Raw genomic sequence first — 16,551 nt, 5'->3', positions numbered from 1 at the left:
TCCATTGAATTCCACCCTGATAGTTTTTGAAAGAGCATGTGAGAGGAAATGTTATAACTTGCAGTATATCTGTACTCCCTACAGTCACAATCTGAGTAGAGAAGAAAAAGAAGTTATGTTAGTACTCAGAAAAAAAACTAATCAGAGTTATGAAACCAGATAAGGGGGAAGGTATTGTTATCGCAAACAAGGATGAATACACATGTACTATATTCAGCATGTTGCAAGACACTGAGAAGTATAATGTGGTCTCTAGGAATGACAGATCTATTGCATATAAAAAGACAGACGTCCTTTTGGAAGATGCCTTGATGCAGGGTACTGTTGATACTGGCACATACAGAGTTTTTCTCAGCAAATCCCCATATATCCCTACTGTGTTTGGTATCCTAAGACACATAGGGATATTTCTTATCCTCCATATAGACTTATTGTGGCAGCTAATAACTCACAGACATACCCTTTAACAGTATACATTGATCCTATACTTAAATAATCTATTAAACAAATTCATCATATATTAAAAGACTCTTGGGACTTTCTTGGTAAGATTAAACACAATTGTTTCTTTCTTCAGTGAGTTTTTGTTTTTTTCCATTCTTCACTCTGAACTTAACAGCTCTACTATTAGTTTTATCATTGATTTAATAAAACTAGTTTTGACCAGTAATTTGTTGTATTTGAGGGTAAATATTATATACAAACTAAAGATGTTATCATGGGTGCATGTTGTGCCCCAATATTTGTGTTATATAGCTGGAAAAAGAAATTAGATTTGTCCAGCTCTTTCTCTTCTAGATGGCACACTTACCTGAGGTACCTAGATGATATTTTTATTCTACGGTGGGATGGTGACATCAGTACTCACACTAATTTTATTATCTTTTTGGAAGAATATTCCTCCTTTTTGTCATTCACTGGGCACTTTGGTTATGATTATATTGATTACCTAGATTAAACTATTTTCAAGGATTATGCTAATAACCCCTTTGCTTCTAAAATATTTCCCAAAACTACTTTTTTGAATAGTTACTTAGATTACCACAGTTGTCACTGTCAACACATTAAATGCAACATTTTTAAAGCTCAGCTGGTCAGAGTTGCTCGGATGTGTTCCACTAGAGATTTCTTTAATGCTATAGTTGATACTTTGAGAAACATTTTTTTGGAAAGGGGGATACCCCACAGATTTTCTCAGTCATATTGTCAATGATGTCACACAACTATGAGTTAAAAGATATTTACCACTAAAGGTTCATGACAAAGTAGCACCTGTGGAAACACCTACATAGACTGGAACTTCGAACATTATTCCCACTGATAACTTTACACGCACTAGTGGTGACATAAAGTAATTATGCAAAAACATTCAAAACATTGTTAACAGAAAGTCGAGCATTTTTAATATGGATGAATTTATTTTCAGAATTTTAGGTACTACACCCTCATTTGTGTTCAAAATGGGATATAACTTAAAATATGTTTTTGAACACCCATACCATGCCCCCACCCCCATCATAATGACAATAAAGGTACTAGGAAATGTGCATGTCACCAATGTACTTACATTCTAGACAAGACAGAAGTCTTGGTTGGTAACCCACCAATGAAAGTCAGGTTGGCACATGGGAATTGTTTAACTAAGGGACTTATATATATTTCCATCTCTCAAACTTGTTTTAGCTTATATACTGGTAAACCTGAATATCAATTTCGTAAGATAATTTATGAGCGATTTATGCTATCAACAAAATTAATATGGACAATGCTCTGTGTAGGCATGCTCAAAGTTGTGAGTGATTTACTAAGTTTTTTTTGCTGTTGTAGAAACAGTACCTTATGATGTTAGAGTGGAAAGTTAGGAGACAAAATTAGAGATGAGAGAAGTGGTTTGGCAGCTTAAACTTGATGCTGCAAATAACAAGGGTCTCAGTGAACATATATTAACAGTACCTGTGTTAAAACTTAAAGCTGCTCAACGACAATGAAATTTTAAAAGCTTTTACAAAGTGTATTTTTTGTAATTTTTTCATGCATGTCAAAGTAGTATTTTATCTTTACTGTAATTTGTTTATTATGTAACTGCTCAGTTATATTTTGCTTATCAGACATTTTAACATTTTATGCACTTATTTTAATTCTCTACCATCACTTCACAACTGTGCTATTTTCCCATGCTGTGTTTTTTACATACTTTTATACATTTTTTATATTTTCATTTTTTCATTTTTATATTTTCATATACTGTTTTTCAATTTTACACTTATGTAATTCAGACTTTGAATTTTATATTACTTTTGTTCCTTTTGCATTTATTTATTGAGTACCTTGCACTTTAAGAAACAACAAGGAGTATTTTTTTACCATTTGAATATGAACATGTGACTATTAGAGTTTACTTAAGTGTGAGCGCTTCTTGATTCAAACGGTTCTGATGAATTCCTATAATTAATGGATGAAAGCGTTCAGCTGTTTTATTGTTTTTAATATTAAAGTGGGTTTTATTATTTACCCCTTTAATTGTGGCTGGTGGTCATTCACAGCATTGTCTTATGGCTTGTTCTTAAGGAAGGTAGCTTTTGAGCTTGTTTTTGAATATTTACTGTTTTGGCTCCTTCAGGAAGCACAGCTATTTTTTCTTTTAGTTTGAGTTTCTGGCTTGGCTGCACGTTCACACACTATTTTCTTTAGTTTTAATTTGTGGGTTTGTGCAAAATGGAAAAGTGGAACTCAATATAATATAATATTTTCTCATAAGATTTGTTTTACAAAAGCTTGTTTCTTTCATTGCCTATAAAAATGCTTTACCCAAGTACGTTTCTTTATCATCAATAAAATTGTAATAACAACAGTAGAAACTGTGGGTTTCACTCTGTTCATAAATTGAACACTATCAGTGAACAAATACAAGTAACTGAATGTATTCACTGACATAATACACAACACAGTCTTGGCCTTTTGCCCCATTAAATTGCCTATAACATAGAAACATGGTTATCTAAGTTGAGGATATCAGTAACAACAGCAGGTGCATCTAAAATGTAATAGTGATATTACTACCAAAAACAAATAATGCATTTATAAATATCAGAAATATTAGTTTCCTCAGTAGAGCCCCTGTGATAATCCTTGCATAGTACAGGATAATGTATATGATACCTTAATATCATATTTGTGTGAAACAAATTAAGAAGGTGCTAGAACAATCACTATTTTACAAAATATCTGTCAGTAAAGAGTAAAGAACAGCTGCATTCAGGAAGTATAATAAGTTATAAAACAAGACTGCAATATCACATTGAACAAAATAAATCTAAAATGGGTGTCATAGAAGCAAAAGCCTGAACTGAGGAAATGATTGCAAACTCTCTTAGAAATTATGGCACAGCAATGCATAAGTGCATAACAGACTAAATAAAAAAATAAGAGAGGCATACCAAATATTTAAAAAAGAGGGGGGTGATTGGTAAACAGACAGAAGGCAAAAATAATAAACATGAACTTCTGCATGGTGATATGTAAGAATCGGGGGCACCAAATCAAATATTAAAATCAGTCTAAACGAGGGAGCTAATAAAAGCTCATTTAGCAAGGGTTCTTCATACTAATCATAAACACTGTGTGCCTTGGAGCAGTTACATACCAAAACCTTTTGTGAGTCATAAAACATGTACCTGTGGGGATAACACATTGTATATTGTTTTAACACACTGTGTAAGCATAGCACTCCAAGCATGGAGTCCATATGTAAATGATCCCCTCCCCAGAATGGCAAATTAGAGACTGATCCCAGTGATGTAACAATGTAGACTCTAAGTGCCTACCAGCAAATAATGTAACATTTGTGAGTGCAGTGATCTCCTTTCCCTGCTAATATGCTGCTCCACATACAGATATGAGCAGTATATCTGCTCTAAATCAAAAAAAGGCTTGAAAACAACTTTGTGGGTCTATATTGAAACATCGACCCTTTTTCAGCGAAAGCTGAAAATGTTGACACCTCAGAACAGCGATTTCTTTCCTAGGGAAAGAAATCGCTGTTCCAACCAAAAAGAAAAAAAAAAACAGTAAACACTTCCAAACACATACACATGTACCTTAACCCTAATTGTACCCCCCCAAAAAAACAGTAAACAGCTGAAAACGCATATGCACATAACCCAACCATACATCTAACGGAAAAAAAAAATAAACATTTTAAAATATATGCACTTACCTTAACCTGCACCCTAACCCTAAGGTCAGTAACTGTTGCACATTTACGTAAACAGTTCCAAACACATACACATTTACCTTAACCTTAATTCTACCCCCCCAAAACAAAAGTAAACAGCTTAAAACACATATGCACTTAACTCAACCATACATCTAACGCAAAAAACAAAAAAGTAAACACTTTCATACATATGCACTTACCTTAACCTGCACCCTAACCCTAAGGTCAGTAACTCTTGCACATTCACGTTCGGGAGCTATACCTGACAAGGGACCATACTACAGTGCAGAACACGGCAAAGCAACAAAGCGGTCAAGCAACTTCTTTTCCAGGGAAAGAATTTGCTGAACAGCCACTTCGCTGTTTTGCCTGTTTGCTCTTTATGTGTCGATGAAAACGCATTCGACAAAATGAGTTTTCATCGTTCTAATAGGAACCCCAACTTTGTTGCATGGTAAAAGTCACCTAACTAGCAATAGAATATAGTGTGATGCAAGCAACCCTGCTATTAGAACCACACTTCCCTTGTCTTTTCCCGACAGTGTCACCCTTGTGCTCCATCTTATGATCATTCACATAGCACAAGAACCCTGAGTAATGGTATTGACTCAAGCACCAACATAATGCCTAATTACTGAAACATCTTTATAAATCCCTCTTAGGCAAGACAATGTAGTACAGTGCAGCAGGGAAAATATATTTAGAAAGGTATACAAAGTATACCTTTCAACATTGCTCCTTACTGCTTTGTTGTGCTGACATGCAACATGGTGACTATTATCCGATGAAGTTCTATGAGACAAAAACGTAAGGGGAAGTGTTTTTATCAGCATTTAGGTTATATGTGGATGTGTGTTCCTTTTGCTGTGTTTGAAGATTAAATTACTTGGTGTTGGAACTGCTGGTCTCCGGTGCCTAATTCTGGAACATGGTGACTAGTAATGAACTGAGCACTAGAATGCATGGTGTACAGTAATGTATTATGCATTTATGCACACAGTTCACAGTCAATAACTACTTTGTAGGTCACTGTGAACTATGATCCATGTCTATGAATGCTGATTGTGAACGGCATTGTATTAAAGTCAGTCCACAGAATGCCTGTAACCATCTGTGCTCGGGTCTATATTATAACGAACGATCAAATGATCGAACGTTGTTATATCAAACTCTAAAGTTCGAATTCACAAGACATCGAACAACCAGAACAGTGATTTTTTTCCCAGGGAAAAAAAATCGCTGTTCCCAAAAAAAAAGACATTAAAACATTGCATAAAGTGGGGGGCTTCACCCCCACACCCCTCCCTGCTTAACTATACCAACTCCGAGATCACACTACAGTGCTAAAAATGGCAAAGTGATGAAGCGGCCAAGTAACGTCTTTCCCAGGGAAAGCATTTGCTTATATGCCGCTTCGTCATTTTGCCTTTTCGACATTTCAAGTTCGACCAAGATGCATTCGACAAAATGCGTCTTCGGTTCTCTGATAGGAACCCCTGTGCTCTACAGCTGACAATGCTAGGACCTGAGTACAAATTAAAACATGTCAAGTAATTACATTTATAATAAAATATTTAATACATATATGCATATATATATATAATAGGCTGAAATAGCCACACCTCTGACCAACTATTTTGTTTAACTGCAGTATTTAGTAAACTGAAAAAATTGTTCACGAAGGGAAGTATTATATTGACAATAATGCCATGCTGAAAAAATCTAATAGATTTTCTTGACTCATGATTCATAATGTTAATTAGTTTAAACCACTGAACTTCCAAAAAAAAAAAAGGAATAAAGCTATTCAATACATTGGCTCTTGCTCCTAGACTGTATATATTTCAACAAAATCCAAACAAAATATATAACTCTTCCAATACAAATTATCCAACCTATCCAACTGTCATACAGTTTTAATCAAGATATTCATTAAATAGTTAAAAAAGCAAAAAAAAATACAAGGGAAATTATATACACAAGGCCATAATTACACCAAAAGGCAACTAATAAATTTTATTCCAAAAAACTACAAAAATATTTCACAGAAACTTCATCACTCGTTCTTTAAATGCATAGTTAAACTTTAATATACCCAAGCCATCTTTTGTTGTAATTATTTTTTCCTTAACCTTCCATAATCCACACTTACTTATTTGATATGTAGCAGAACATTTCAGCTCCAAACTTCCATAAAATTCTTACAGAGGGCTTCATAGCTGATTGCTTCTGTTATCCCTGAAATGCTCACATTTTCTGAATTTATCCTGCCATTTTCTGTTATATATCATCTAGAAGAATTGCAGGGACACAACAAGCGATACTCTTCTTCTGCTGATTCACAGTCGTACACCTCTCAACTCTTAACTGTCTTAGCATTAATATTCTGTTTTAGTGTCTTAAGGAGCAATCGCAAATGAAGCAACCTTTTCAAGGATAAACGCCTTAGTCTTTTCCTCTTTAAGTTTGTCTTTGATCAAAGTATCAGATAAGCTTTTAACATTCCTATATGCAACTTCATATCTTTGCAGTAATATCTGACTTAAAAGCTACATTACATAAGATTAACATTCAGTACTTAAAAATAGTTCTAACCATTTGTTCTTTGTAGGGCACATATTCCTTAACAATGAAAACACCTTTATTGTGATTCAGGTGGAAAGAATATTTATTTCCTTTATTTTTTTTTATTTTTCTTTCATGGCTTCTTATGTAGCTTTACCTTTTCAGGTGAGCTCACCAATAAGTCATACTAAAATCCCCAAAATGGAAGGATGTTACAAAATATCCCATGAAGCTTGGTCAAAAATCAACAAGTCAGGCTGAAGTCTGTAAAGTCAGAGAAAATCCCCTAACAAGCTGACTTAATCAAGTGATGGAATGAGAATTGGATAAATGGAGGAAAATAATCCCTGAGGGCATCTTCCTCACTATTTTTTGGCTCTACGTTTGTATCCATCCATCAAGGCTTACAAGTCTCATCAGACTCTTATAGCAATGCTATGAGCAGCCACCACCATTATTGGAGTTTATTAGGCAAGCAAGTAATAGAAGTAGATTGCCGGACCTCTCTTCCATATCACACACACACACACACACACACACACACACACACACACACACACACACACACACAAATTTAGGATTTCCAGTCTGCCTACCACATGCCTTTAGGTAGGTGGTGACTGGAAACCAGAGTACTCAGAGAAAACACAGGCAAACAAAGAGAGGACATGCAGAATCTGCAAAGAAGGCACCCCAACCAAGAATCAAACCAGACAATATTTTGCTAATCATTGACTGTGTTACTCACTCTGCGACCGTGACAATTAATCATTAATTCTATATCCAAACAGTTGACTAATGCTGGATGAAAGTGCCTGGTAAAATTAAATCATGTCCAAAAATATTTATAAATTTCCAGGAGAAAGCATAAAAATAAAAATGAAATTATCAATGAAACATTTACAAAATGTTACTTTCTAGAAGAAAGAATAGTTAATAATTACATTGAAAAACAATTCCTCTGCAAACAAAGTTCTTATAATCTCACAAAAAATCTACCCCCAGGATTCAGAAACATTTAGTGCACTGTATTATATAAAATATCACAATGAGCAGTGATGTATAGATTTGGGGTAATACAGAAACACAAGTAGTGCAATCACACTACCTCAGAAATTAGCATGGTCAGTACCATATACAATATGACTGTATAATGTTATTTAAATGAGGGACGTTATGGACATGAGACCAGTGATGAATGCACATGACAGTAATCAGTGATCAGTGTGACTCATAAAAGCATAAAATGTCACATTTGCAAAACCTCCAGCAACATGAAAGCATTAACAATTAACAAAAAAAGTATATCGTGGTGTAGCATGTCGAGGAGAGTATGTGGCTTTTATGCATTTCAGAGCAGCTAAACATCCTTATGCATGCATTTTATGAACTCTCATTTCCCTGAAGATGTAGAGACAATTGACTGCACCCATACTGCCATGAAGGTCCCTCCTAATCCACATGGAGTTCAGCATGTTATCCAGAAGGGCTTCACTCCATCAGCTGTTAAGTGGTGTGCAATGCACACATTATTATTTACAATATGTCTGTGCACCATCCAGGTAGTTCTCATGGTTCCCACATCTGGCAAATGCCCAGCCTATACCAGTGCAATCGGATTGCCTACTGAGACATCTAATTGGTAAGTGCACATGTCCACCATCCCCAGCCTACATAAACAAGCCAATAGGTGAGTAGACTATAATCCATTCATAAAGCTACCCAGTGTCATGTGTTGTATCAGACGCCAGATATACCCTGGAACTATGTGTCATGACACCGGTACACTACCATAATAGCATGTATAGTTCAATTGCTAGAGTTTCATTTTTTAATTTATTTAAAATCTGTTAATAATGGAGTCACATACAAAAGCTGAGGGCACCTCACTCAACTCCAGAAGTTGAAACCCTGACAAAGAAACATTTCACATACTCAGGAATATTCAGATCAAACTGTTTCCCATGATTCTGTAATAACTAAGATGCAATGGTCATGCAAGACTGTCATGAGATGAAGTTCTTGAGGCTTTCTCCCATGATCCATATACTTTCACAGAGGTATTACAGTTGTTTCATAGTAAGGGAGTCTGATTTATGATTTTATTTGTTAACTGCCTCGCCTCCTCCATTACATTTTTACAGTTATGCTTTCTAGGATAGTTCAGGTATAGGAATGAACTATAAAATATGGTTAATTGTAAAAGAGCTATAAATGAGATTTTTTTCTGTTTCCCTGCTTATTGAGGTGGCAGTTTTTGTTCTGGGACACATTTTCTATTCCAAATATAAATCAGGTGGGCTATGAATAATCATGCTTCAAACAGAGAAATGTACTAATATTCCCAGGCATTTGTTTAAAAAACAGGAAGCTCAAAATCAAACAATTTAGAATGACTGGGTAATTATTCTTATCTCTAAGTCACACGACTCAAAAGTAAGTATAATTAGTAAGGGGCTACAAGGGCTAAAATCTTATGTGTGGAACGGTCAATAGTCCCCAAAAGAATTGGGTATCAAAAAAGTTATTTTGATGATGTTTGGATTTTTGGTTAGAAGAGCTATTGTTCATTAAAAAAACTTTGTACATAATGTATCCCTTTGAATGTGTAGGGCAGGAGTAATGCAATGGTGTTACATAGACTGTTTCTCAGGTATGACATGAGATAATAAAGCACAGCTTATTTCTATTCTAGTATAAGACATTTCAGTGTTGACATATACTCTGTCTTTTACTGTGACATTTTAGGCTATTTTATGAGATCGATAAGACAATCTTACTGCTGATTTTCTGAAGAAACTTCACTAGGAGCAAGTGTAATGGAATAAACTGACAGAAAATGGAACATTTAAAGGAAAAATTGGTAAGACAAGAGGTAATTCCATTTTTGTTTTACATTACATAGTATTACTGAGGAGGGGACTAGCAGCATTTCATGACATTTTTCTTGGGTATTATTCTTTCATGTAATATGTCAATGTGCTTAAGTAATCTATTTTCATGTCATATTATTTGCTGCACACTTTTAGTTCTTTAATAAGTTTTTTAATACTACCAAAAACATAAATTACTTTGTTTTAGTAAGATTATGTGCTACAATCACCAATCACTGTTTCATGTAATGAATATGGTGTTAAATGTCAATTAAAATGTTATCACACATATTCTATACTACTATGGTTAGGTACATTGTTTTCATTAGCAATGATTTTGATGCGTCCACTTAATCAATATCAGATCCTTAAAATCATTCTGATTAAACCATATGCATGGTGTATATGCTAAATGAAGACAAATTAGTAATTATGGAGAACACTGGACCTTTTGTAAGTGCAGGTGCAGAATAAAACGTGATGTGGTTACACAAACAGACAGAGTTCTCTGTTGCTCAGTAGCCATATCACATGGTCTGGCATTATTTTTAATTAGGATTTGTAAATAGATAGAGAGAAAGGGAGAAAAAGACAGAGTAGATAGCTAGATAGGTGGACAGACAGGAAGACCAACAGACAGACGAGGCTGTTAGAATGTTATAGTAGCTCCTGTCAAACTACACTGTCACCATAGCATTCTGACAACTGCACAAAGATGGTAGCAATGTCCAGTATTCTCCATTGTTATCACCACCCAATTTCCATGTCCACCCATTACACTGTACCATATTACTATAAAAGTTCACAACCCGGCAGACTGTCAGTGGGGGTGTCTAATTCCATGAGATATTGACTTCACTGATGTAACTGATGGGGGTTTACTCTTCTAGTATCATGCTACTAACATTAAAAATGAACACAATTCCTTCCCATCTACCCAGTGCACTACACAATCCCTATGCTCAGTGCACCCAGTGCAGTATACATCCCCTATGCCCAGCACACCCATTGCACTACACATCCCCTACACCCAATACAGCCAGTGCAGTACACATTCCCTATACCCAGTACACCCAGTGCAGTACACATCCCCTATGCCCAGCACACCCAGTGGCACTACACATCCCCAATGCCCAGTACAGCCAGTGCACTACACAATCCCTATGCTCAGTGCACCCAGTGCAGTACACATCCCCTACACCCAGTACACCCAGTGCAGTACACATCCCCTATGCCCAGTACACCCATTGCAGTACACATCCGCTACACCCAGTGCAGTACATATCCTCTATGCTCAGTGCACCCAGTGCAGTACACATCCCCTATGCCCAGCACTCTCAGTGCACTACAAATCCCCTACGCCCAGTACAGCCAGTGCACTACACAATCCCTATGCCCAGTACACCAAGTGCAGTACACATCCCCTATGCTCAGCACACTCAGTGCACTACACATCTCCTATGCCCAGTACAGCCAATGCACTACACAATCCCTATGCTCAGTGCACCCAGTGCAGTACACATCCCCTACACCCAGTACACCCAGTGCAGTACACATCCTCTATGCTCAGTACACTCAGTGCAGTACATACCCCTATTCCCAGTACACCCAGTGCAGTACACATCCCCTATGCCCAGGACACCCAGTGCAGTACACATCCCCTACACCCCATACACCCATTGCAGTGCACATCCTCTATGCTCAGTGCACCCAGTGCAGTACACATCCCCTATGCCCAGCACAACCAGTGCACTACACATCCCCTACGCCCAGTACAGCCAGTGCACTACACAATCCCTATGCTCAGTGCACCCAGTGCAGTACACATCCCCTACACCCAGTACACCTAGTGCAGTACACATCCTCTATGCTCAATACACCCAGTGCAGTACACATCCCCTACGCCCAGTACAAAGTGACATTAACAGATGCCAATCCTCTGTGTCAGCACTGCAGTTGGTTACAGTGGTGGGTTTTTACTCCTTGCAGTAAAGTCCTTCTGCTTCATTTTTTTCTTCAAAAAAGGAAAACAGTCATTTTATTCCACTCTCTAATCCTCCTAATGTTCTACTGTAGGCCTTTTATTCTGCAATGACAACTAGTATTACTTACTTAGAATCTGACTACAAACTGAAGTAGGCTTTTTATGTATTATTTTCTTTGGAAAGTTCAACAAAATTACTATATTTAACATTCTGATTCCACTTAATCAACTTGAAATTCTTTGGACCTCACCAAAGGAAATTAGCAGTTGTCTATGCAGAGGACACACCCAAAAAGTGACCTCATCTAGCACCTTTAAAATCACCATGGATCACTAACGTGATTATATGTTTGAAAACAGACTTCATACATGATCATCAGAAGCTCATAAATTATTCTGTGCTACAATTGCTTTACTAGATATAGATCCCCGTCAACATTCATTTGGTGATGTCATGCCTTGTCTTACAAATCACACTGCTGAGTTTTACTATGGTACTGCCATATTCTGTCCTGACTGCCTGCTGGATAAGGTATAAAGGAAATATTCAGTTTGGTAGGAAAATCTATGCAGATTTAGTTACAGATTTTGATGAGTTGAACTGAAACATTACTTACTAAGACTGCTTGCAAAGAAAATTACACGTGTATGTGTGTGTGTGTGTGTGTGTGTGTGTGTGTGTGTGTGTGTGTGTGTGTGTGTGTGTGTGTGTGTGTGTGTGATTGTGTGTGTGTATGGGCATGTGCGTTTGTGTTTATATATATATATATATATATATATATATATATATATATATATATATACATATACATATATGGGTCCCCTTCAGTTTGCTGACATTCCAGAATGCTGACAACCATATGGCCACCACCATATGATCGACATTTGGAATGCCGACAATGCGGAACCGGCATTTCACTATAGTGCGGAATGGAAAGATTTCCATTCCTGCACTCTAGTGCGATCTCAGAGTTGGTATATTAAAGTTACAGGGGGTGGGGGGGGGGGGCGGAGCAGTTGAAAGGAAATTTTATTGTCCTTTTTGTGGACTTCTTACAATGTCGGCATTCCGAATGTTGACCATATGGTGTCGGCCATATGGTTGTCTGCATTGTGTAGGGAATCTACACACACACACACACACACACATATATATATATATATATATATAAATATATATATATATATATATATATATATATACATATATATATATATATATATATATATATATATATATATATATATATATATATATATATATATATATATATATATATATATATATATATATATATACAAAGATATAGCTATTATAGATAGAAAATTGGACCCAATGTATTCTTCATTCAGTAGACATAGGTTACTGGGCACTGCTAAGCTGTAATTATTCAAGAATGTTAATCTGAAAATTTGTATTTTGCCTCTGGAATGCCACAAGGAGCTGTTTTGGGGCCATTGCTATTTAATTTTTATTTCAATCATCTTTAAACACAACTCCTGCTGACTTAATAAATATACAGATGATTGCAAAATTGGGTTTGTCTTTGTAAGTAACAAAAATTTAGGTATTATATCATCATATATAAACAGGTTAGCAATTTGGGATGAGGAAACGGGTATTAGTTTCAGCATGATAAAGTACTTTCATAATCATATTCCATGATATCCAATACTTTTCCTAGATTCCATTTTAGAAGTACTAAACAGTTGCACGAACCTAGGTATCCCAATATTAGATTCATTTTCCTTTGGTGAGCATGTAAATCTTATAGTTAGTGTAGTTAGCACTGCTATGAGACATACTGATATGTTATTAAGAAATATTTCTGCTTGAGATAAAAGATGTCTAGTAAGTGTGTATAAGACATTTATCAGACCTGTATTAAAATATAATAGCTCATTTTGTATATACTCTGCTGGACAGTTGAATCACTTAGAATCAGTCCAAAGAAAATTCACAAAAAGAATTCAGTCTATTGCAAACTTAACTTATGATTCCAGATGCCAGGAACAGAATCTTTACTTTATACATTATAGATATTATACAGGTGTTTTAGTTTGGGCTAATAATGCCCTAGAAAGTGAAGAATTGTGTGTTGTATTTAATTTAGAATTTTTTATAAATTTATAAATGCATCCTCATAAGAACTAAAAAATGTGCATAAGTCATAATAAAACAGCTCTCAGAAGGACATTTATAATCCAGGCAATGCCAGTAATGTGGTATAGGTTAACCAAAAACATGCAGTCTTCTAACTCTGTAGAAATCTTCAAAAGGAATTTGGACTCATAAGTTGGAATGGTACTTTATAATTCTACCTTCAAGAAGTCAGTGTTTCTTGATGGCTTGAGGGACAGAACTCTGTATAACTGAAATATAAAATTATGAGCTTGCCTTAGATACTTGAATATCAGAACACTGGGGGTTCTTTTCTGACCATAAGTGCCTGGATTAATTTTTAAAATACTGACACTACAGTGCATCATCATAAGGGGATACTGCACTTCTGAGTATGTCATCCTTCAAATGAGATGTTAAAACCAAGGTGCAATCTACCTGAGCTAATCCTAGGTAAAATGTTTGTAAAGCATTCCATTGCACTTGCCCAAACTTCCCTTAGTATGAGTACCACATCAAAAGTCCCCTGAAAAGAGGCTGCTGGCTTAGTGGGACCAACCTAGTAAATAAATAAATAAGTTATATTTATTGGAGCAACTAAAATGATCAAAACTCCCAAATGTTGACATCTGTTTCATGAACTCAGGTTGGTCAACAAAATAGATGGTCGACAGTTATACAATTTTGGCATTCCCCGGCATTGGGGAATATGCTCCTTCCATGGAAACAGTGCACTCCCAAGGCTGTACTACGATGCGGGTAAGGGAAATTTCCCTTTTCCCCACTGTAGTGCAGTCCCGGAGGGAGAATATTAAAGTGGGGGGTGGGAACACAGCCCCCCACATGGGGGGTGCAGGGGGGATGAAGCCCCTCCTGCTAAAATGTAAATGTAGTGTTTTATTTTTTTTGTAACACGCTTTAATGAAAGCGCTTTTTCAATAAAAGCACTTTCATTAAAGTGTGTTTGGTTATTATGGATTTGGACATTTCCTCACTTGAGCAAACGTCCTAGATCCTATATATATATATATATATATATATATATATATATATATATATATATATTTAGCATGGGGCATGGGAGTGCAGGGAGTGCATCCCCCCCCCCACAAAATCAATGTTTTTGTCCTCTGTTAATTTGTTTACATGCTTGAAGGGTATTCCTTGGTGCATGCAATGTGATGTGTAGATGTTTGCACTGTCAACATTTCATTGTCTATATTAGCAACAACATTGTGTATATATATATATATATATATATATATATATATATATATATATATATATATATATATGGTTCTGAATGGGAACCATATATATATATATATATATGCTGCTGATGTCCTCCTAACCTTCTGAGTGCTAAAAGCTTTGACAGAATTACATCAGAGCACAGGCACTGGCAAATGTATAAAATAATTTGATTCATTTAAGTGGAGTTGTGTATTTTATTTATGCATCAGGAAAAAGTCTAGGTGTAAATGATGTGATTTGTTTTTGTCCTTTGCTAATAACTGTTTACAGCCATGGAGCAGCACTTGTTTTGTAGGATGTTGTCACTTTATAGTATTTTAGTTACAATTCCAATGAAGGCTTTTATTTTGGAGTCATTGATGTTTGTTTAAAAAAATTGGAACTTTTTATTTTGCTATTTTTCCACATTTATGAAGCATTTATGAAATATTTGGACATATAAAATTGTTGTTTTGCAGATAATGTTATACTAAAATATAATTTCATACAATATCCTGCAGTCATGTTTTTTTTGTGACCCATGCTCACTTTGGAGACGTATTTTTTTTATCCTTCATTTTTCATGCATTTACAGAAATTTTAAAGATATATGAAAGTGTAATACCACTCAGTTTTTGCCGCCAGTTCAAGCTGAGTAACTTTTGTTCTCCTTCTCACAGTCGATTATCAGAACAGCGTTTAAGTCTTTCTTTGCTGTTGGTCTGCAGCTGCCTAAAAGGAATCTGTGAAGGAAATGCCACCATATACATTTTTGCACTGAATATTATGATGTTATGCCATAATATAGATTTTTCTTTAAAGTTATTTTACTTTGAATGTAGTCAGTACTGCTTATAAGGACTGAAAGTTTTAAAGCTTACCCACTAAACTGAGAGACAGTATCTAAATTTCACAGAGAATGTAAAGCTATACTAATTTATCGATGCAGTAGATCAGATAGCAGCAGTAATGCTAAAAAAAGTTGCAGACTAGTAGCTTATGCTGTCAAGGAAGCATTTCATTGAAAGTAGGGTGACTGCATTGAGGTTATGTGACTTCGGACCATGAAATATTAAGAAAAAGGTGCAGAGAGATTGCCTCCCAGTTCACCCTAGGTTTCATTTTTAACATTCTTTATTACTTTCAGTGAAATAGTTCCCTAATTAAATGAGACTCCGAATCATTAAACACTATAACCCTATTTCTCTCTTCAAGAGAACACAGTTATTGAAAGATCTGCAATTAAACTTACAAGAAACAGAGCAACAGTTTGCTAAAAATCAGGCCTGACTTTTCTTTAATTTTTAGAACAGTAAGACTATGGTGGAAACAGAAGTTTCTTTGCAGTGATAATTTTTGTATCCAGGTAGAAGTGGTAGAGTATTGACATGTTTTCGTACTACTGCAGTATGTCTTAACTGTTATATGTCAAAGAAACTTTCTCTTACCTGATTATTTCCTAGAGCAATATAATCCCCTCTCAGTCCATGAATGAGATATACTTAATTGAAAAAAAAAAACAATAATTTGATTCACTCATTCCCCATAGTGGTACCCA

Source organism: Protopterus annectens, chromosome 12.part0 (genome assembly GCF_019279795.1).
Source record: "Protopterus annectens isolate FY-2018-M chromosome 12.part0, PAN1.0, whole genome shotgun sequence".
NCBI classification, from domain to species: Eukaryota; Metazoa; Chordata; order Ceratodontiformes; family Protopteridae; genus Protopterus; species Protopterus annectens.
Note: the sequence above shows the minus strand (reverse complement) of the source record.